The sequence below is a fragment of the Drosophila biarmipes genome, unplaced genomic scaffold, assembly GCF_025231255.1.
Source record: "Drosophila biarmipes strain raj3 unplaced genomic scaffold, RU_DBia_V1.1 ptg000016l, whole genome shotgun sequence".
Lineage (NCBI taxonomy): Eukaryota > Metazoa > Arthropoda > Insecta > Diptera > Drosophilidae > Drosophila > Drosophila biarmipes.
Window position 1 is genome coordinate 615001 of NW_026114534.1, and position 23962 is coordinate 638962.

Genomic DNA, 23962 nt, shown 5'->3' on the forward strand with positions numbered 1-23962 from the left:
AGTAGTTTTTGGACACGCTGTCTCCCATTCGGGTATATTCAATTTACTTTGCCACTCACCCATATAGTGTTCTCTTATATAATAAGAAAACGCACTTTTATTTTCATTATATGGATATATTGCCTTCCTCATATTTGCCACACCACCTATAGTAGTTTTTGGACACGCTGTCTCCCATTCGGGTATATTCAATTCTCTTTGCCACTCACCCTTATAGTATTCTCTGATTTAATAAGAATACTAAAATACTTCTCATATTATAGATGTAATCTATTAACTTCTCAATATCCATACGGTTTATGTATGGTATTGACAAAATCCTATGCATTTGCATAAGATTTATTTTGCCACAATTTATAGTACTAGTGCCGCCCTCACTAGGTATAAATATCTCATTTCGCTAGTAGTGTATGGGCAAATTCTACTAGCTATTCTCATAAATATGTCACTTATATGCCATATCTATACAATTCATGCACTTTTATATGTATATTTGCTATATTATACATTATTATGCCTTATAGGTATTATACCTATAAGCCACATCCATACGATTGCTTAATATAAATATATGTATAATTTTTTATACATATTTTTTTTTTATTTATGTATGGTTTTTTATTCATATCCATATACTGTATTCACTTTTATATGGATATGATTGGCGTTTTATATAGTATTGACAAAATCATAAGTTTGACCAATACGAGGAGAGGTCCGCCAACGACCACCTCCCTATAGGTGTTTTTGGACACGCTGTCTCCCATTCGACTGCTTACTATACTAGGGGCTACCCGCTCCGTATGATATTCTCTCATATAACAAGAGAATGCAAGAAATATTCGTATTTTATGAATATAATCCATTTATTTTTCAATATCCATACGTTTTACTTAGTTTTTTGTACGGTATTGACAAAATCCTATGCATTTGCATAAGATTTATTTTGCCACAATTTATAGTACTAGTGCCGCCCTCACTAGGTATAAATATCTCATTTCGCTAGTAGTGTATGGGGAAATTCTACTAGCTATTCTCATAAATATGTCACTTATATGCCATATCTATACAATTCATGCACTTTTATATGTATATTTGCTATATTATACATTATTATGCCTTATAGGTATTATACCTATAAGCCACATCCATACGATTGCTTAATATAAATATATGTATAATTTTTTATACATATTTTTTTTTTATTTATGTATGGTTTTTTATTCATATCCATATACTGTATTCAATTTTATATGGATATGATTGGCGTTTTATATAGTATTGACAAAATCATAAGTTTGACCAATACGAGGAGAGGTCCGCCAACGACCACCTCCCTATAGGTGTTTTTGGACACGCTGTCTCCCATTCGACTGCTTACTATACTAGGGGCTACCCGCTCCGTATGATATTCTCTCATATAACAAGAGAATGCAAGAAATATTCGTATTTTATGAATATAATCCATTTATTTTTCAATATCCATACGTTTTACTTAGTTTTTTGTACGGTATTGACAAAATCCTATGCATTTGCATAAGATTTATTTTGCCACAATTTATAGTACTAGTGCCGCCCTCACTAGGTATAAATATCTCATTTCGCTAGTAGTGTATGGGCAAATTCTACTAGCTATTCTCATAAATATGTCACTTATATGCCATATCTATACAATTCATGCACTTTTATATGTATATTTGCTATATTATACATTATTATGCCTTATAGGTATTATACCTATAAGCCACATCCATACGATTGCTTAATATAAATATATGTATAATTTTTTATACATATTTTTTTTTATTTATGTATGCTTTTTTATTCATATCCATATACTGTATTCACTTTTATATGGATATGATTGGCGTTTTATATAGTATTGACAAAATCATAAGTTTGACCAATACGAGGAGAGGTCCGCCAACGACCACCTCCCTATAGGTGTTTTTGGACACGCTGTCTCCCATTCGACTGCTTACTATACTAGGGGCTACCCGCTCCGTATGATATTCTCTCATATAACAAGAGAATGCAAGAAATATTCGTATTTTATGAATATAATCCATTTATTTTTCAATATCCATACGTTTTACTTAGTTTTTTGTACGGTATTGACAAAATCCTATGCATTTGCATAAGATTTATTTTGCCACAATTTATAGTACTAGTGCCGCCCTCACTAGGTATAAATATCTCATTTCGCTAGTAGTGTATGGGGAAATTCTACTAGCTATTCTCATAAATATGTCACTTATATGCCATATCTATACAATTCATGCACTTTTATATGTATATTTGCTATATTATACATTATTATGCCTTATAGGTATTATACCTATAAGCCACATCCATACGATTGCTTAATATAAATATATGTATAATTTTTTATACATATTTTTTTTTATTTATGTATGGTTTTTTATTCATATCCATATACTGTATTCACTTTTATATGGATATGATTGGCGTTTTATATAGTATTGACAAAATCATAAGTTTGACCAATACGAGGAGAGGTCCGCCAACGACCACCTCCCTATAGGTGTTTTTGGACACGCTGTCTCCCATTCGACTGCTTACTATACTAGGGGCTGCCCGCTCCGTATGATATTCTCTCGTATAACAAGAGAATGCAAGAAATATTCGTATTTTATGAATATAATCCATTTATTTTTCAATATCCATACGTTTTACTTAGTTTTTTGTACGGTATTGACAAAATCCTATGCATTTGCATAAGATTTATTTTGCCACAATTTATAGTACTAGTGCCGCCCTCACTAGGTATAAATATCTCATTTCGCTAGTAGTGTATGGGCAAATTCTACTAGCTATTCTCATAAATGCCTTCTTTATGCCATATCTATACAATTTATGCACTTTTATATGTATATTTGCTAATATTATACATTATTATGCCTTATAGGTATTATACCTATAAGCCATATACATACGATTTCATTTTTTTATTTATATATGGTTTTGTATTTATAACCATATACCGTATTTACTTTTATAAGGATATGATTGGCGTTTTATATAGTATTGACAAAATTATAAGTTTGACAAACACTTTTTTAGGTCTTTTAGTTAAAATTGTCATTTTTAATTGACTATCTAAACACTAGATATATTTGCACATGGAGCAAAGAGTATAAAAATTGGTCGCGTCACTAATAATATCGCGATACATTTTTACTACCATCAAAATACCACATACGTTTATATGTCCTCTTTATTTAATTTGGTTTCTAAACCTCAGGAATAGTTTTAATTATATGTGCGCTCTAAGTTGAATGAATTTCTTGAATCTCTTTACTTGAATTTCTAAGACTTAAAAATATTTATAAATAGATGTCCTATTGCATAATATTTTTTTATCGCTTCACTTATAAAATAACGATCCTGCCTTTCTACCTTTGAATAAACATTCATATAAACATGGAGAAAAAAACGTTCGCGTCACTAACAGTATGTGACGATAAAATTTTGCTAACATTAAAAGGAACATATTTTTATATGTCAACTCTTAGTTGAATTGGTCTATTGCTTAAGATTCTAGACCTTAGGAATATTTTTATATTATATGTTTGCCAATCTTCGCGTCACTAAAAAGATGACGATTCATATTGTTATTATTAGATGGTCGAGTTGTACTTATATTGATATGTTAATCAAATTGGTCTCTTACTTGAAAATCTAGACCTTAGGAATATTTTTATATTATATGTTTGCCAATCTTCGCGTCACTAATAAGATGACGATTCATATTGTTATTATTAGATGGTCGAGTTGTACTTATATTGATATGTTAATCAAATTGGTCTCTTACTTGAAAATCTAGACCTTAGGAATATTTGTATATTATATGTTTGCCAATCTTCGCGTCAGTAATAAGATGACGATTCATATTGTTATTATTAGATGGTCGAGTTGTACTTATATTGATATGTTAATCAAATTGGTCTCTTACTTGAAAATCTAGACCTTAGGAATATTTTTATATTATATGTTTGCCAATCTTCGCGTCACTAATAAGATGACGATTCATATTGTTATTATTAGATGGTCGAGTTGTACTTATATTGATATGTTAATCAAATTGGTCTCTTACTTGAAAATCTAGACCTTAGGAATATTTTTATATTATATGTTTGCCAATCTTCGCGTCACTAATAAGATGACGATTCATATTGTTATTATTAGATGGTCGAGTTGTACTTATATTGATATGTTAATCAAATTGGTCTCTTACTTGAAAATCTAGACCTTAGGAATATTTTTATATTATATGTTTGCCAATCTTCGCGTCACTAATAAGATGACGATTCATATTATTATTAGATGGTCGAGTTGTACTTATATTGATATGTTAATCAAATTGGTCTCTTACTTGAAAATCTAGACCTTAGGAATATTTTTATATTATATGTTTGCCAATCTTCGCGTCACTAATAAGATGACGATTCATATTGTTATTATTAGATGGTCGAGTTGTACTTATATTGATATGTTAATCAAATTGGTCTCTTACTTGAAAATCTAGACCTTAGGAATATTTTTATATAATATATGTTTGCCAATCTTCGCGTCACTAATAAGATGACGATTCATATTGTTATTATTAGATGGTCGAGTTGTACTTATATTGATATGTTAATCAAATTGGTCTCTTACTTGAAAATCTAGACCTTAGGAATATTTTTATATTATATGTTTGCCAATCTTCGCGTCACTAATAAGATGACGATTCATATTGTTATTATTAGATGGTCGAGTTGTACTTATATTGATATGTTAATCAAATTGGTCTCTTACTTGAAAATCTAGACCTTAGGAATGTAATATATAAAGGATTAAAAATTCGCCACAAAGCCAAGCAAACAATCAATGCATACAAATAGATTGTTGGTTGAACTTTATATAAGAAGTTCAACACAACAAATAAATTATGCAATTTTATTATCGAATCATCAAGCAAAGGATAAGCTTCAGTGGATCGCAGTATGGCAGCTGCTCAACCACTTACAACACCTTGCCTGTTACAAAAGTCGTTTACAATTGATTCTAGGCTTTGTCATTGTATTAAATAATGCTTTTATATGTAATTAGCGCGGCATCAGGTGATCAAAGATCCTCCCAATTTACTATGTTACAAATTACATTGGCATCACATCCATTGTCGTTTAAAAAGTAAATTATAAACTTTAAATGGTTTAGAAGCCATACAATGCAAATTGCCCCTTATTTATCATTGCAGTCCAGCACGGATACGACCTTAGAGGCGTTCAGGCATAATCCAACGGACGTAGCGTCATACCACTGTTCGCTCGAACAAGTATTGTGCCATTGGTCCGTACCTGCGGTTCCTCTCGTACTACGCAGGAATGCTGTCGCAACAACGTTTTGTCATTAGTAGGGTAAAACTAACCTGTCTCACGACGGTCTAAACCCAGCTCACGTTCCCTTGCATGGGTGAACAATCCAACGCTTGGTGAATTTTGCTTCACAATGATAGGAAGAGCCGACATCGAAGGATCAAAAAGCGACGTCGCTATGAACGCTTGGCCGCCACAAGCCAGTTATCCCTATGGTAACTTTTCTGACACCTCTTGTTAAAAACTCTTTAAACCAAAAGGATCGATAGGCCGAGCTTTTGCTGTCCCTGTGTGTACTGAACACCGAGATCAAGTCAGCATTTGCCCTTTTGCTCTATGTGTGGTTTCTGTCCGCACTGAGCTGGCCTTGGGACACCTCCGTTATTATTTGAGAGATGTACCGCCCCAGTCAAACTCCCTACCTGGCAATGTCCTTGAATTGGATCATACCTGAGTAATTGGAGTTATACCAAATTTTCAAATCAAAAATACATAAATGCACCGTTTTATTAAAGAATTTGTTTGCGATTATATAACAAACTCGTGATACTTTGATCAAGAAGCTTGCATCAAAACCCAATACCATAAGATATAATAAATATATCCGTATAATGGCTAGGAAATGATACACGTTCCATTTAATCAAGTAAGTAAGGAAACAATAAGAGTAGTGGTATTTCATTGGCGATACCAAACCGAGGTCTAATATCTCCCACTTATTCTACACCTCTTATGTCTCCTTACACTGCCAGATTAGAGTCAAGCTCAAAAGGGTCTTCTTTCCCCGCTAATTATTCCAAGCCCGTTCCCTTGGCTGTGGTTTCGCTAGATAGTAGATAGGGACAGTAGGAATCTCGTTAATCCATTCATGCGCGTCACTAATTAGATGACGAGGCATTTGGCTACCTTAAGAGAGTCATAGTTACTCCCGCCGTTGACCCGCGCTTACTTGAATTTCTTCACTTTGACATTCAGAGCACTGGGCAGAAATCACATTGTGTCAACACCCGCTAGGGCCATCACAATGCTTTGTTTTAATTAGACAGTCGGATTCCCCAAGTCCGTGCCAGTTCTGAATTGATTGTTAATTGATAATCGTTATAATTAATAAGAACTAATTGGTTTAACCCAATTAGTATTCTTAAAAGTTTTAGCAAGAAAGTTCCACAATTGGCTACGTAACTAAACTATCCGGGGAACAAGTAACTAACATAAATGCTAGAAACTCTATTTACCCAGAACGAGCACATAAACCATGTTATTGTTTCCCAATCAAGCCCGACTATCTCAATCTTCAGAGCCAATCCTTATCCCGAAGTTACGGATCTAATTTGCCGACTTCCCTTACCTACATTATTCTATCGACTAGAGACTCTTCACCTTGGAGACCAGCTGCGGATATTGGTACGGCCTGTTGAGAAGTTTGCGTGTCCCCACCATAAATTTTCAAGGTCCGAGGAGAAAATATCGACACAACAGTATATGTCATGCTCTTCTAGCCCATCTACCATATCTCTCTGCGAAATACTTCCATGGTAGTACGGCTATAAAACAGAAAAGAAAACTCTTCCGATATCTCTCGACGGCTTCTTTATGGTCGTTCCTGTTGCCAGGATGAGCACGAGGCCCATATTTAATAACAAACGGATACTCAACAGGTTACGGAATTGGAACCGTATTCCCTTTCGTTCAAAATTATTCAAGTATATTAATTTAGCTAGATTTTATATAATATATATATTTGTTTGGCATTTGTATTTTACTTAAAAATTTTCGGCTTTCGCCTTGAACTTAGGACCGACTAACTCGTGATCAACCACTGTTCACACGAAACCCTTCTCCACTTCAGTCCTCCAAGGTCTCATTCGATTATTTGCTACTACCACCAAGATCTGTACCAATGGCAGCTCCATGCAGGCTTACGCCAAACACTTCTACGCATACCATTGTACCTTCCTACTCACTAAAGTTTCAAAATTTATATTACAAGTAATATAAATCATCTACTTTAGCGGTAATGTATAGGTATACAACTTAAGCGCCATCCATTTTAAGGGCTAGTTGCTTCGGCAGGTGAGTTGTTACACACTCCTTAGCGGATTTCGACTTCCATGATCACCGTCCTGCTGTTTTAAGCAACCAACGCCTTTCATGGTATCTGCATGAGTTGTTAATTTGGGCACCGTAACATTACGTTTGGTTCATCCCACAGCGCCAGTTCTGCTTACCAAAAGTGGCCCACTGGGCACATTATATCATAACCTTGAACTTCATATCAAGAAAGTTAAGGTTCTTACCCATTTAAAGTTTGAGAATAGGTTAAGATCGTTTCGACCCTAAGGCCTCTAATCATTCGCTTTACCAGATAAGATTATTTTATATAATATTAAAATGCACCAGCTATCCTGAGGGAAACTTCGGAAGGAACCAGCTACTAGATGGTTCGATTGGTCTTTCGCCCCTATACTCAATTCTGACAATCGATTTGCACGTCAGAACTGTTTCGGTCTTCCATCAGGGTTTCCCCTGACTTCAACCTGATCAAGTATAGTTCACCATCTTTCGGGTCACAGCATATATGCTCAAGGTACGTTCCAGTTAGAGGCATAAATAATATAAATATCATTATACATAACTATATAGAACGCCCCGGGATTGTGTTAATTAGCTATAAATAGTTAAAAAACTAATCCCATTATTAGTCAAGTTAATTACGCTATTAGGTTTATATCCCAATAACTTGCACATATGTTAGACTCCTTGGTCCGTGTTTCAAGACGGGTCCCGAAGGTATCCTGAATCTTTCGCATTGTTAATCCTACAAGTGCAAATAATAAACACAAAAATCAATGATAATTATGCCATTATATAATTCCGAAAAATTAACGCACTGTATTCATATAAATCTATCAGTACTTTATCAAATTAATAACATTTATTCTGTGTTAAAATGCAAGCAAATTAATTTGAATAAACTATAAGTTATATTTTATGATAAATTTGGTATGCTAATAGATTACAATGTCCTTATATGGAAAAAATGCACACTATTATCATAATATTGTTTAAATATTACAATTCTAATGATGAATTTTCCATAACGGATATTCAGGTTCATCGGGCTTAACCTCTAAGCAGTTTCACGTACTGTTTAACTCTCTATTCAGAGTTCTTTTCAACTTTCCCTCACGGTACTTGTTTACTATCGGTCTCATGGTTATATTTAGTTTTAGATGGAGTTTACCACCCACTTAGTGCTGCACTATCAAGCAACACGACTCTTTGGAAACATCATCTAGTAATCATTAACGTTATACGGGCCTGGCACCCTCTATGGGTAAATGGCCTCATTTAAGAAGGACTTAAATCGTTAATTTCTCATACTAGAATATTGACGCTCCATACACTGCATCTCACATTTGCCATATAGACAAAGTGACTTAGTGCTGAACTGATTTCTTTTCGCTCGCCGCTACTAAGAAAATCCTTGTTAGTTTCTTTTCCTCCCCTAATTAATATGCTTAAATTCAGGGGGTAGTCCCATATGAGTTGAGGTTGTGTATAACTTTTATATGCAATTAATTCTTTATATATAATGATAAAACATTTTATTAAATTCGTTATATTAATAATATCTGTATATAAATGGCATTTGTTTGATTTAACGAATCAACGAAGAATAATAATATTGTCAACGGTTTTCTATTTTCTATTTTCTATCATTAATAAGAGACAATTCTAGATAAATTTTTATGCTAGACATTTCTCAGTATCATTTGATTGAAAAAGAAAATATTTCTCTTCGTTTTTCACATTCAAATTATTTACTAATGTGAGATAATGTTTTTCATATATTTTTTAATATTATGAATAAAATAATTAAATTATTATTATCCAATAATATACCATATGCTTATAAAATTTCATTATAAAATTTGTATAAGCAACTTAATTAGCATAGTCTTACAACCCTCAACCATATGTAGTCCAAGCAGCACTATAAAATTAATTAAAGTACATAACAGCATGGACTGCGATATGCGTTCAAAATGTCGATGTTCATGTGTCCTGCAGTTCACACGATGACGCACAGTTTGCTGCGTTCTTCATCGACCCATGAGCCGAGTGATCCACCGCTTAGAGTTTTATAAATTGGTTTCTTAATTTTGTCAAATATGTTTTTATTGAAAGAAATTAAAAATACACCATTTTACTGGCATATATCAATTCCTTCAATAAATTTATTTTTATACCTAAAACGAATGCTGCGAAATGTCTTAGTTTTATATAACCAATATATATCAAAGTATTTCTTTTTAAATTGCATTTATTGTAAATAAATATATATATATATATATTAATACTTTTTTAGCGATATAAATTGAAATTTATATAAAACATTAACCTGTATAAAACCAGGTACAACATTGTACATTTTAGGTTGTTGCATTATCCAATGTATGCGCATAACTGAGATGAACAATACATATCGCAACGCGTGTATATTATGGTCCATATACACACAGTATTTTAATTGTGTTTATATACAATAATAATTTAATATTATTATTTTAATAATTCGATTTGCTTGTTCGAATTTTTATTTGTTTGTTTTGGCTGCTTATTATTTCTCTCATATGTATTAAATACAATATATAATTTTAATATTTGCATTATTTCGATTTGCTTGTTCGAAATTTCATTTGATCTATATTAGATCATATACATTTTGGCAATTCATATTTTATTTGTATTACTATAATGTATTTATTATAATATAAACAAATATTTTATTAACGGTAAGGATATACAATAATAATTTAATATTATTATTTTAATAATTCGATTTGCTTGTTCGAATTTTTATTTGTTTGCTTTGGCTGCTTATTATTTCTCTCATATGCATTAAATACAATATATAATTTTAATATTTGCATTATTTCGATTTGCTTGTTCGAAATTTTATTTGATCTATATTAGATCTCATTATACATTTTGGCAATTCATATTTTATTTGTATTATTATAATGTATTTATTATAATATAAACAAATATTTTATTAACGGTAAGGATATACAATAATAATTTAATATTATTATTTTAATAATTCGATTTGCTTGTTCGAATTTTTATTTGTTTGCTTTGGCTGCTTATTAATTTCTCTCATATGTATTAAATACAATATATAATTTTAATATTTGCATTATTTCGATTTGCTTGTTCGAAATTTCATTTGATCTATAATAGATCTCATATACATTTTGGCAATTCATATTTTATTTGTAATACTATAATGTATTTATTATAATATAAACAAATATTTTATTAACGGTAAGGATATTAAAACATTAATGATCCTTCCGCAGGTTCACCTACGGAAACCTTGTTACGACTTTTACTTCCTCTAAATAATCAAGTTCGGTCAACTTTTGCGAAACAACCGTAACACGCAAGGCGTCACAGTGATCACGTCCGGAGACCTCACTAAATAATTCAATCGGTAGTAGCGACGGGCGGTGTGTACAAAGGGCAGGGACGTAATCAATGCGAGTTAATGACTCACACTTACTGGGAATTCCAAGTTCATGTGAACAGTTTCAGTTCACAATCCCAAGCATGAAAGTGGTTCAGCGGTTTACCCGGACCTCTCGGTCTAGGAAATACACGTTGATACTTTCATTGTAGCGCGCGTGCAGCCCAGGACATCTAAGGGCATCACAGACCTGTTATTGCTCAATCTCATTATTGCTAGACGCAATTTGTCCATTTAAGAAGCTAGTGTCCTTATAATGGGACAAACCAACAGGTACGGCTCCACTTATATAAACACATTCAAACACAATAAACATTTTACTGCCACCATGAATGAAGGCTATATAAGCTTCAACACCATAATCCTGAAGATATCTATTTAATATATTTGAGTCTCGTTCGTTATCGGAATTAACCAGACAAATCACTCCACGAACTAAGAACGGCCATGCACCACCACCCATAGATTCGAGAAAGAGCTATCAATCTGTCTTACACACTTATGTTCGGACCTGGTAAGTTTTCCCGTGTTGAGTCAAATTAAGCCGCAGGCTCCACTCCTGGTGGTGCCCTTCCGTCAATTCCTTTAAGTTTCAGCTTTGCAACCATACTTCCCCCGGAGCCCAAAAGCTTTGGTTTCCCGGGAAGCGACTGAGAGAGCCATAAAAGTAGCTACACCCAATTGCTAGCTGGCATCGTTTATGGTTAGAACTAGGGCGGTATCTGATCGCCTTCGAACCTCTAACTTTCGTTCTTGATTAATGAAAACATCTTTGGCAAATGCTTTCGCTTAAGTTAGTCTTACGACGGTCCAAGAATTTCACCTCTCGCGTCGTAATACTAATGCCCCCAAACTGCTTCTATTAATCATTACCTCTTGATCTGAAAACCAATGAAAGCAGAACAGAGGTCTTATTTCATTATCCCATGCACAGAATATTCAGGCATTTGAAGCCTGCTTTAAGCACTCTAATTTGTTCAAAGTAATTGTACCGGCCCACAATAACACTCGTTTAAGAGCACTAATGCAGGTTTTTAAATAGGAGGAACATATGAAAAAATACAAGTATCTAAGCACATGTAAGAACTCCACCGGTAATACGCTTACATACATAAAGGTATAGTACTAACCACAATTGTAAGTTGTACTACCCGTATGAAGCACAAGTTCAACTACGAACGTTTTAACCGCAACAACTTTAATATACGCTATTGGAGCTGGAATTACCGCGGCTGCTGGCACCAGACTTGCCCTCCAATTGGTCCTTGTTAAAGGATTTAAAGTGTACTCATTCCAATTACAGGGCCTCGGATATGAGTCCTGTATTGTTATTTTTCGTCACTACCTCCCCGAGCTGGGAGTGGGTAATTTACGCGCCTGCTGCCTTCCTTAGATGTGGTAGCCGTTTCTCAGGCTCCCTCTCCGGAATCGAACCCTGATTCCCCGTTACCCGTTGCAACCATGGTAGTCCTAGATACTACCATCAAAAGTTGATAGGGCAGACATTTGAAAGATCTGTCGTCGGTACAAGACCATACGATCTGCATGTTATCTAGAGTTCAACCAATATAACGATCTTGCGATCGCTTGGTTTTAGCCTAATAAAAGCACATGTTCCATAAGGTTCATGTTTTAATTGCATGTATTAGCTCTAGAATTACCACAGTTATCCAAGTAACTGTTAACGATCTAAGGAACCATAACTGATATAATGAGCCTTTTGCGGTTTCACTTTTAATTCGTGTGTACTTAGACATGCATGGCTTAATCTTTGAGACAAGCATATAACTACTGGCAGGATCAACCAGAATAATGTTTTTATTCATATTTCATTCATATTTTTTGAATAGAAATTAGCAATATATATGTTGTTATAGATTTTATTTCTATCGAATACGGCCATTTTTATATAGCATTCGTATACGTTTGTTTTCCAATTTATACTTGTTTCGCCACTAATAATAACAAGTTTTTATTGATGTCAAAAAGAATCATATTCTTTATAAACACAATATTTATTTTTCATATATTTTCTTTATATATGCACATTTCATTCTAAAATATCATTTTTGTTCGACATACATAATATATTGTATCCACACATGTACAATTTTTGTTTAACCAATATAAGATATTGAGTTAATCATTTGTATTTTGACGATAAATTTAAAATTTATCTATATATATCCATATAAGTCTCTGGTAATATATAAAATAGAACCGAGTGTATATTACTACTATATTTATTTCTTAAATAATATATACTTATATATTATTTATATATATACTCTTTATTATATATTATATAATTTCTTAAATAACTCTCTTAATAGCTATTTTTTATTATCAACAATATAAGTTGATATTAATATTGAAAATGTATTCATAATTACATTTTTATATTTCTTTGGTAGACTTTTATGTACTATTATTATTTAATAATACACATATAATATAAATCATGTTAGCCTACCTCCTAAAATTAACGATAAAATTCGGAAACAATTTGTTATTCTATGTACAATAGAAACTTGGCCTTTGTTTCAACGTTATTATCTTTGGGCTTAAAATATTAACCGCGGAGCCAAGTCTCGTATTCAAATAAATGAATAAAGAAACAAATTTGACGGATAATATCTTCTCTACTGACATATGTCAATAGCAGACGGCCGGCCCATTGACCATCCTATAGTAGTTTTTGGACACGCTGTCTCCCATTCGGGTATATTCAATTTACTTTGCCACTCACCCATATAGTGTTCTCTTATATAATAAGACAACGCACTTTTATATTCATTATATGGATATATTGCCTTCCTCATATTTGCCACACCACCTATAGTAGTTTTTGGACACGCTGTCTCCCATTCGGGTATATTCAATTTACTTTGCCACTCACCCATATAGTGTTCTCTTATATAATAAGAAAACGCACTTTTATTTTCATTATATGGATATATTGCCTTCCTCATATTTGCCACACCACCTATAGTAGTTTTTGGACACGCTGTCTCCCATTCGGGTATATTCAATTTACTTTGCCACTCACCCATATAGTGTTCTCTTATATAATAAGAAAACGCACTTTTATTTTCATTATATGGATATATTGCCTTCCTCATATTTGCCACACCACCTATAGTAGTTTTTGGACACGCTGTCTCCCATTCGGGTATATTCAATTCTCTTTGCCACTCACCCTTATAGTATTCTCTTATTTAATAAGAATACTAAAATACTTCTCATATTATAGATGTAATCTATTAACTTCTCAATATCCATACGGTTTATGTATGGTATTGACAAAATCGTATGCATTTGCATAAGATTTATTTTGCCACAATTTATAGTACTAGTGCCGCCCTCACTAGGTATAAATATCTCATTTCGCTAGTAGTGTATGGGCAAATTCTACTAGCTATTCTCATAAATATGTCACTTATATGCCATATCTATACAATTCATGCACTTTTATATGTATATTTGCTATATTATACATTATTATGCCTTATAGGTATTATACCTATAAGCCACATCCATACGATTATTATGTATGGTTTTTTATTCATATCCATATACTGTATTCACTTTTATATGGATATGATTGGCGTTTTATATAGTATTGACAAAATCATAAGTTTGACCAATACGAGGAGAGGTCCGCCAACGACCACCTCCCTATAGGTGTTTTTGGACACGCTGTCTCCCATTCGACTGCTTACTATACTAGGGGCTACCCGCTCCGTATGATATTCTCTCATATAACAAGAGAATGCAAGAAATATTCGTATTTTATGAATATAATCCATTTATTTTTCAATATCCATACGTTTTACTTAGTTTTTTGTACGGTATTGACAAAATCCTATGCATTTGCATAAGATTTATTTTGCCACAATTTATAGTACTAGTGCCGCCCTCACTAGGTATAAATATCTCATTTCGCTAGTAGTGTATGGGGAAATTCTACTAGCTATTCTCATAAATATGTCACTTATATGCCATATCTATACAATTCATGCACTTTTATATGTATATTTGCTATATTATACATTATTATGCCTTATAGGTATTATACCTATAAGCCACATCCATACGATTGCTTAATATAAATATATGTATAATTTTTTATACATATTTTTTTTTTATTTATGTATGGTTTTTTATTCATATCCATATACTGTATTCAATTTTATATGGATATGATTGGCGTTTTATATAGTATTGACAAAATCATAAGTTTGACCAATACGAGGAGAGGTCCGCCAACGACCACCTCCCTATAGGTGTTTTTGGACACGCTGTCTCCCATTCGACTGCTTACTATACTAGGGGCTACCCGCTCCGTATGATATTCTCTCATATAACAAGAGAATGCAAGAAATATTCGTATTTTATGAATATAATCCATTTATTTTTCAATATCCATACGTTTTACTTAGTTTTTTGTACGGTATTGACAAAATCCTATGCATTTGCATAAGATTTATTTTGCCACAATTTATAGTACTAGTGCCGCCCTCACTAGGTATAAATATCTCATTTCGCTAGTAGTGTATGGGCAAATTCTACTAGCTATTCTCATAAATATGTCACTTATATGCCATATCTATACAATTCATGCACTTTTATATGTATATTTGCTATATTATACATTATTATGCCTTATAGGTATTATACCTATAAGCCACATCCATACGATTGCTTAATATAAATATATGTATAATTTTTTATACATATTTTTTTTTATTTATGTATGGTTTTTTATTCATATCCATATACTGTATTCACTTTTATATGGATATGATTGGCGTTTTATATAGTATTGACAAAATCATAAGTTTGACCAATACGAGGAGAGGTCCGCCAACGACCACCTCCCTATAGGTGTTTTTGGACACGCTGTCTCCCATTCGACTGCTTACTATACTAGGGGCTACCCGCTCCGTATGATATTCTCTCATATAACAAGAGAATGCAAGAAATATTCGTATTTTATGAATATAATCCATTTATTTTTCAATATCCATACGTTTTACTTAGTTTTTTGTACGGTATTGACAAAATCCTATGCATTTGCATAAGATTTATTTTGCCACAATTTATAGTACTAGTGCCGCCCTCACTAGGTATAAATATCTCATTTCGCTAGTAGTGTATGGGCAAATTCTACTAGCTATTCTCATAAATATGTCACTTATATGCCATATCTATACAATTCATGCACTTTTATATGTATATTTGCTATATTATACATTATTATGCCTTATAGGTATTATACCTATAAGCCACATCCATACGATTGCTTAATATAAATATATGTATAATTTTTTATACATATTTTTTTTTATTTATGTATGGTTTTTTATTCATATCCATATACTGTATTCACTTTTATATGGATATGATTGGCGTTTTATATAGTATTGACAAAATCATAAGTTTGACCAATACGAGGAGAGGTCCGCCAACGACCACCTCCCTATAGGTGTTTTTGGACACGCTGTCTCCCATTCGACTGCTTACTATACTAGGGGCTGCCCGCTCCGTATGATATTCTCTCGTATAACAAGAGAATGCAAGAAATATTCGTATTTTATGAATATAATCCATTTATTTTTCAATATCCATACGTTTTACTTAGTTTTTTGTACGGTATTGATAAAATCCTATGCATTTGCATAAGATTTATTTTGCCACAATTTATAGTACTAGTGCCGCCCTCACTAGGTATAAATATCTCATTTCGCTAGTAGTGTATGGGCAAATTCTACTAGCTATTCTCATAAATGCCTTCTTTATGCCATATCTATACAATTTATGCACTTTTATATGTATATTTGCTAATATTATACATTATTATGCCTTATAGGTATTATACCTATAAGCCATATACATACGATTTCATTTTTTTATTTATATATGGTTTTGTATTTATAACCATATATCGTATTTACTTTTATAAGGATATGATTGGCGTTTTATATAGTATTGACAAAATTATAAGTTTGACAAACACTTTTTTAAGTCTTTTAGTTAAAATTGTCATTTTTAATTGACTATCTAAACACTAGATATATTTGCACATGGAGCAAAGAGTATAAAAATTGGTCGCGTCACTAATAATATCGCGATACATTTTTACTACCATCAAAATACCACATACGTTTATATGTCCTCTTTATTTAATTTGGTTTCTAAACCTCAGGAATAGTTTTAATTATATGTGCGCTCTAAGTTGAATGAATTTCTTGAATCTCTTTACTTGAATTTCTAAGACTTAAAAATATTTATAAATAGATGTCCTATTGCATAATATTTTTTTATCGCTTCACTTATAAAATAACGATCCTGCCTTTCTACCTTTGAATAAACATTCATATAAACATGGAGAAAAAAACGTTCGCGTCACTAACAGTATGTGACGATAAAATTTTGCTAACATTAAAAGGAACATATTTTTATATGTCAACTCTTAGTTGAATTGGTCTATTGCTTAAGATTCTAGACCTTAGGAATATTTTTATATTATATGTTTGCCAATCTTCGCGTCACTAAAAAGATGACGATTCATATTGTTATTATTAGATGGTCGAGTTGTACTTATATTGATATGTTAATCAAATTGGTCTCTTACTTGAAAATCTAGACCTTAGGAATATTTTTATATTATATGTTTGCCAATCTTCGCGTCACTAATAAGATGACGATTCATATTGTTATTATTAGATGGTCGAGTTGTACTTATATTGATATGTTAATCAAATTGGTCTCTTACTTGAAAATCTAGACCTTAGGAATATTTGTATATTATATGTTTGCCAATCTTCGCGTCAGTAATAAGATGACGATTCATATTGTTATTATTAGATGGTCGAGTTGTACTTATATTGATATGTTAATCAAATTGGTCTCTTACTTGAAAATCTAGACCTTAGGAATATTTTTATATTATATGTTTGCCAATCTTCGCGTCACTAATAAGATGACGATTCATATTGTTATTATTAGATGGTCGAGTTGTACTTATATTGATATGTTAATCAAATTGGTCTCTTACTTGAAAATCTAGACCTTAGGAATATTTTTATATTATATGTTTGCCAATCTTCGCGTCACTAATAAGATGACGATTCATATTGTTATTATTAGATGGTCGAGTTGTACTTATATTGATATGTTAATCAAATTGGTCTCTTACTTGAAAATCTAGACCTTAGGAATATTTTTATATTATATGTTTGCCAATCTTCGCGTCACTAATAAGATGACGATTCATATTATTATTAGATGGTCGAGTTGTACTTATATTGATATGTTAATCAAATTGGTCTCTTACTTGAAAATCTAGACCTTAGGAATATTTTTATATTATATGTTTGCCAATCTTCGCGTCACTAATAAGATGACGATTCATATTGTTATTATTAGATGGTCGAGTTGTACTTATATTGATATGTTAATCAAATTGGTCTCTTACTTGAAAATCTAGACCTTAGGAATATTTTTATATTATATGTTTGCCAATCTTCGCGTCACTAATAAGATGACGATTCATATTGTTATTATTAGATGGTCGAGTTGTACTTATATTGATATGTTAATCAAATTGGTCTCTTACTTGAAAACTAGACCTTAGGAATATTTTTATATTATATGTTTGCCAATCTTCGCGTCACTAATAAGATGACGATTTATATTGTTATTATTAGATGGTCGAGTTGTACTTATATTGATATGTTAATCAAATTGGTCTCTTACTTGAAAATCTAGACCTTAGGAATGTAATATATAAAGGATTAAAAATTCGCCACAAAGCCAAGCAAACAATCAATGCATACAAATAGATTGTTGGTTGAACTTTATATAAGAAGTTCAACACAACAAATAAATTATGCAATTTTATTATCGAATCATCAAGCAAAGGATAAGCTTCAGTGGATCGCAGTATGGCAGCTGCTCAACCACTTACAACACCTTGCCTGTTACAAAAGTCGTTTACAATTGATTCTAGGCTTTGTCATTGTATTAAATAATGCTTTTATATGTAACTAGCGCGGCATCAGGTGATCAAAGATCCTCCCAATTTACTATGTTACAAATTACATTGGCATCACATCCATTGTCGTTTAAAAAGTAAATTATAAACTTTAAATGGTTTAGAAGCCATACAATGCAAATTGCCCCTTATTTATCATTGCAGTCCAGCACGGATACGACCTTAGAGGCGTTCAGGCATAATCCAACGGACGTAGCGTCATACCACTGTTCGCTCGAACAAGTATTGTGTCATTGGTCCGTACCTGCGGTTCCTCTCGTACTACGCAGGAATGCTGTCGCAACAACGTTTTGTCATTAGTAGGGTAAAACTAACCTGTCTCACGACGGTCTAAACCCAGCTCACGTTCCCTTGCATGGGTGAACAATCCAACGCTTGGTGAATTTTGCTTCACAATGATAGGAAGAGCCGACATCGAAGGATCAAAAAGCGACGTCGCTATGAACGCTTGGCCGCCACAAGCCAGTTATCCCTATGGTAACTTTTCTGACACCTCTTGTTAAAAACTCTTTAAACCAAAAGGATCGATAGGCCGAGCTTTTGCTGTCCCTGTGTGTACTGAACACCGAGATCAAGTCAGCATTTGCCCTTTTGCTCTATGTGTGGTTTCTGTCCGCACTGAGCTGGCCTTGGGACACCTCCGTTATTATTTGAGAGATGTACCGCCCCAGTCAAACTCCCTACCTGGCAATGTCCTTGAATTGGATCATACCTGAGTAATTGGAGTTATACCAAATTTTCAAATCAAAAATACATAAATGCACCGTTTTATTAAAGAATTTGTTTGCGATTATATAACAAACTCGTGATACTTTGATCAAGAAGCTTGCATCAAAACCCAATACCATAAGATATAATAAATATATCCGTATAATGGCTAGGAAATGATACACGTTCCATTTAATCAAGTAAGTAAGGAAACAATAAGAGTAGTGGTATTTCATTGGCGATACCAAACCGAGGTCTAATATCTCCCACTTATTCTACACCTCTTATGTCTCCTTACACTGCCAGATTAGAGTCAAGCTCAAAAGGGTCTTCTTTCCCCGCTAATTATTCCAAGCCCGTTCCCTTGGCTGTGGTTTCGCTAGATAGTAGATAGGGACAGTAGGAATCTCGTTAATCCATTCATGCGCGTCACTAATTAGATGACGAGGCATTTGGCTACCTTAAGAGAGTCATAGTTACTCCCGCCGTTGACCCGCGCTTACTTGAATTTCTTCACTTTGACATTCAGAGCACTGGGCAGAAATCACATTGTGTCAACACCCGCTAGGGCCATCACAATGCTTTGTTTTAATTAGACAGTCGGATTCCCCAAGTCCGTGCCAGTTCTGAATTGATTGTTAATTGATAATCGTTATAATTAATAAGAACTAATTGGTTTAACCCAATTAGTATTCTTAAAAATTTTAGCAAGAAAGTTCCACAATTGGCTACGTAACTAAACTATCCGGGGAACAAGTAACTAACATAAATGCTAGAAACTCTATTTACCCAGAACGAGCACATAAACCATGTTATTGTTTCCCAATCAAGCCCGACTATCTCAATCTTCAGAGCCAATCCTTATCCCGAAGTTACGGATCTAATTTGCCGACTTCCCTTACCTACATTATTCTATCGACTAGAGACTCTTCACCTTGGAGACCAGCTGCGGATATTGGTACGGCCTGTTGAGAAGTTTGCGTGTCCCCACCATAAATTTTCAAGGTCCGAGGAGAAAATATCGACACAACAGTATATGTCATGCTCTTCTAGCCCATCTACCATATCTCTCTGCGAAAGACTTCCATGGTAGTACGGCTATAAAACAGAAAAGAAAACTCTTCCGATATCTCTCGACGGCTTCTTTATGGTCGTTCCTGTTGCCAGGATGAGCACGAGGCCCATATTTAATAACAAACGGATACTCAACAGGTTACGGAATTGGAACCGTATTCCCTTTCGTTCAAAATTATTCAAGTATATTAATTTAGCTAGATTTTATATAATATATATATTTGTTTGGCATTTGTATTTTACTTGAAAATTTTCGGCTTTCGCCTTGAACTTAGGACCGACTAACTCGTGATCAACCACTGTTCACACGAAACCCTTCTCCACTTCAGTCCTCCAAGGTCTCATTCGATTATTTGCTACTACCACCAAGATCTGTACCAATGGCAGCTCCATGCAGGCTTACGCCAAACACTTCTACGCATACCATTGTACCTTCCTACTCACTAAAGTTTCAAAATTTATATTACAAGTAATATAAATCATCTACTTTAGCGGTAATGTATAGGTATACAACTTAAGCGCCATCCATTTTAAGGGCTAGTTGCTTCGGCAGGTGAGTTGTTACACACTCCTTAGCGGATTTCGACTTCCATGATCACCGTCCTGCTGTTTTAAGCAACCAACGCCTTTCATGGTATCTGCATGAGTTGTTAATTTGGGCACCGTAACATTACGTTTGGTTCATCCCACAGCGCCAGTTCTGCTTACCAAAAGTGGCCCACTGGGCACATTATATCATAACCTTGAACTTCATATCAAGAAAGTTAAGGTTCTTACCCATTTAAAGTTTGAGAATAGGTTAAGATCGTTTCGACCCTAAGGCCTCTAATCATTCGCTTTACCAGATAAGATTATTTTATATAATATTAAAATGCACCAGCTATCCTGAGGGAAACTTCGGAAGGAACCAGCTACTAGATGGTTCGATTGGTCTTTCGCCCCTATACTCAATTCTGACAATCGATTTGCACGTCAGAACTGTTTCGGTCTTCCATCAGGGTTTCCCCTGACTTCAACCTGATCAAGTATAGTTCACCATCTTTCGGGTCACAGCATATATGCTCAAGGTACGTTCCAGTTAGAGGCATAAATAATATAAATATCATTATACATAACTATATAGAACGCCCCGGGATTGTGTTAATTAGCTATAAATAGTTAAAAAACTAATCCCATTATTAGTCAAGTTAATTACGCTATTAGGTTTATATCCCAATAACTTGCACATATGTTAGACTCCTTGGTCCGTGTTTCAAGACGGGTCCCGAAGGTATCCTGAATCTTTCGCATTGTTAATCCTACAAGTGCATATAATAAACACAAAAATCAATGATAATTATGCCATTATATAATTCCGAAAAATTAACGCACTGTATTCATATAAATCTATCAGCACTTTATCAAATTAATAACATTTATTCTGTGTTAAAATGCAAGCAAATTAATTTGAATAAACTATAAGTTATATTTTATGATAAATTTGGTATGCTAATAGATTACAATGTCCTTATATGGAAAAAATGCACACTATTATCATAATATTGTTTAAATATTACAATTCTAATGATGAATTTTCCATAACGGATATTCAGGTTCATCGGGCTTAACCTCTAAGCAGTTTCACGTACTGTTTAACTCTCTATTCAGAGTTCTTTTCAACTTTCCCTCACGGTACTTGTTTACTATCGGTCTCATGGTTATATTTAGTTTTAGATGGAGTTTACCACCCACTTAGTGCTGCACTATCAAGCAACACGACTCTTTGGAAACATCATCTAGTAATCATTAACGTTATACGGGCCTGGCACCCTCTATGGGTAAATGGCCTCATTTAAGAAGGACTTAAATCGTTAATTTCTCATACTAGAATATTGACGCTCCATACACTGCATCTCACATTTGCCATATAGACAAAGTGACTTAGTGCTGAACTGATTTCTTTTCGCTCGCCGCTACTAAGAAAATCCTTGTTAGTTTCTTTTCCTCCCCTAATTAATATGCTTAAATTCAGGGGGTAGTCCCATATGAGTTGAGGTTGTGTATAACTTTTATATGCAATTAATTCTTTATATATAATGATAAAACATTTTATTAAATTCGTTATATTAATAATATCTGTATATAAATGGCATTTGTTTGATTTAACGAATCAACGAAGAACAATAATATTGTCAACGGTTTTCTATTTTCTAATCATTAATAAGAGACAATTCTAGATAAATTTTTATGCTAGACATTTCTCAGTATCATTTGATTGAAAAAGAAAATATTTCTCTTCGTTTTTCACATTCAAATTATTTACTAATGTGAGATAATGTTTTTCATATATTTTTTAATATTATGAATAAAATAATTAAATTATTATTATCCAATAATATACCATATGCTTATAAAATTTCATTATAAAATTTGTATAAGCAACTTAATTAGCATAGTCTTACAACCCTCAACCATATGTAGTCCAAGCAGCACTATAAAATTAATTAAAGTACATAACAGCATGGACTGCGATATGCGTTCAAAATGTCGATGTTCATGTGTCCTGCAGTTCACACGATGACGCACAGTTTGCTGCGTTCTTCATCGACCCATGAGCCGAGTGATCCACCGCTTAGAGTTTTATAAATTGGTTTCTTAATTTTGTCAAATATGTTTTTATTGAAAGAAATTAAAAATACACCATTTTACTGGCATATATCAATTCCTTCAATAAATTTATTTTTATACCTAAAACGAATGCTGCGAAATGTCTTAGTTTTATATAACCAATATATATCAAAGTATTTCTTTTTAAATTGCATTTATTGTAAATAAATATATATATATATATATTAATACTTTTTTAGCGATATAAATTGAAATTTATATAAAACATTAACCTGTATAAAACCAGGTACAACATTGTACATTTTAGGTTGTTGCATTATCCAATGTATGCGCATAACTGAGATGAACAATACATATCGCAACGCGTGTATATTATGGTCCATATACACACAGTATTTTAATTGTGTTTATATACAATAATAATTTAATATTATTATTTTAATAATTCGATTTGCTTGTTCGAATTTTTATTTGTTTGTTTTGGCTGCTTATTATTTCTCTCATATGTATTAAATACAATATATAATTTTAATATTTGCATTATTTCGATTTGCTTGTTCGAAATTTCATTTGATCTATATTAGATCATATACATTTTGG

At 32.9% G+C, this 23962-nt stretch overlaps 5 non-coding genes across 5 annotated transcripts; all 5 read right to left on the bottom strand.

The window, feature by feature from the left end:
• Positions 1 to 4968: 4968 nt before the first annotated feature.
• LOC127011950 (large subunit ribosomal RNA) lies at positions 4969 to 8939 on the bottom strand. The gene has a single exon (XR_007765409.1). It is a non-coding gene; the product is annotated as a large subunit ribosomal RNA (ribosomal RNA).
• Positions 8940 to 9347: 408 nt separating this feature from the next.
• On the bottom strand, positions 9348 to 9526 carry LOC127012017 (5.8S ribosomal RNA). The gene has a single exon (XR_007765440.1). It is a non-coding gene; the product is annotated as a 5.8S ribosomal RNA (ribosomal RNA).
• Positions 9527 to 10730: 1204 nt separating this feature from the next.
• Positions 10731 to 12725, bottom strand: LOC127011892 (small subunit ribosomal RNA). Its single transcript, XR_007765350.1, has one exon. It is a non-coding gene; the product is annotated as a small subunit ribosomal RNA (ribosomal RNA).
• A 6097-nt stretch (positions 12726 to 18822) lies between these two features.
• LOC127011952 (large subunit ribosomal RNA) lies at positions 18823 to 22793 on the bottom strand. Its single transcript, XR_007765411.1, has one exon. It is a non-coding gene; the product is annotated as a large subunit ribosomal RNA (ribosomal RNA).
• A 402-nt stretch (positions 22794 to 23195) lies between these two features.
• Positions 23196 to 23374, bottom strand: LOC127012019 (5.8S ribosomal RNA). Its single transcript, XR_007765442.1, has one exon. It is a non-coding gene; the product is annotated as a 5.8S ribosomal RNA (ribosomal RNA).
• Between the last annotated feature and the right edge of the window lie 588 nt (positions 23375 to 23962).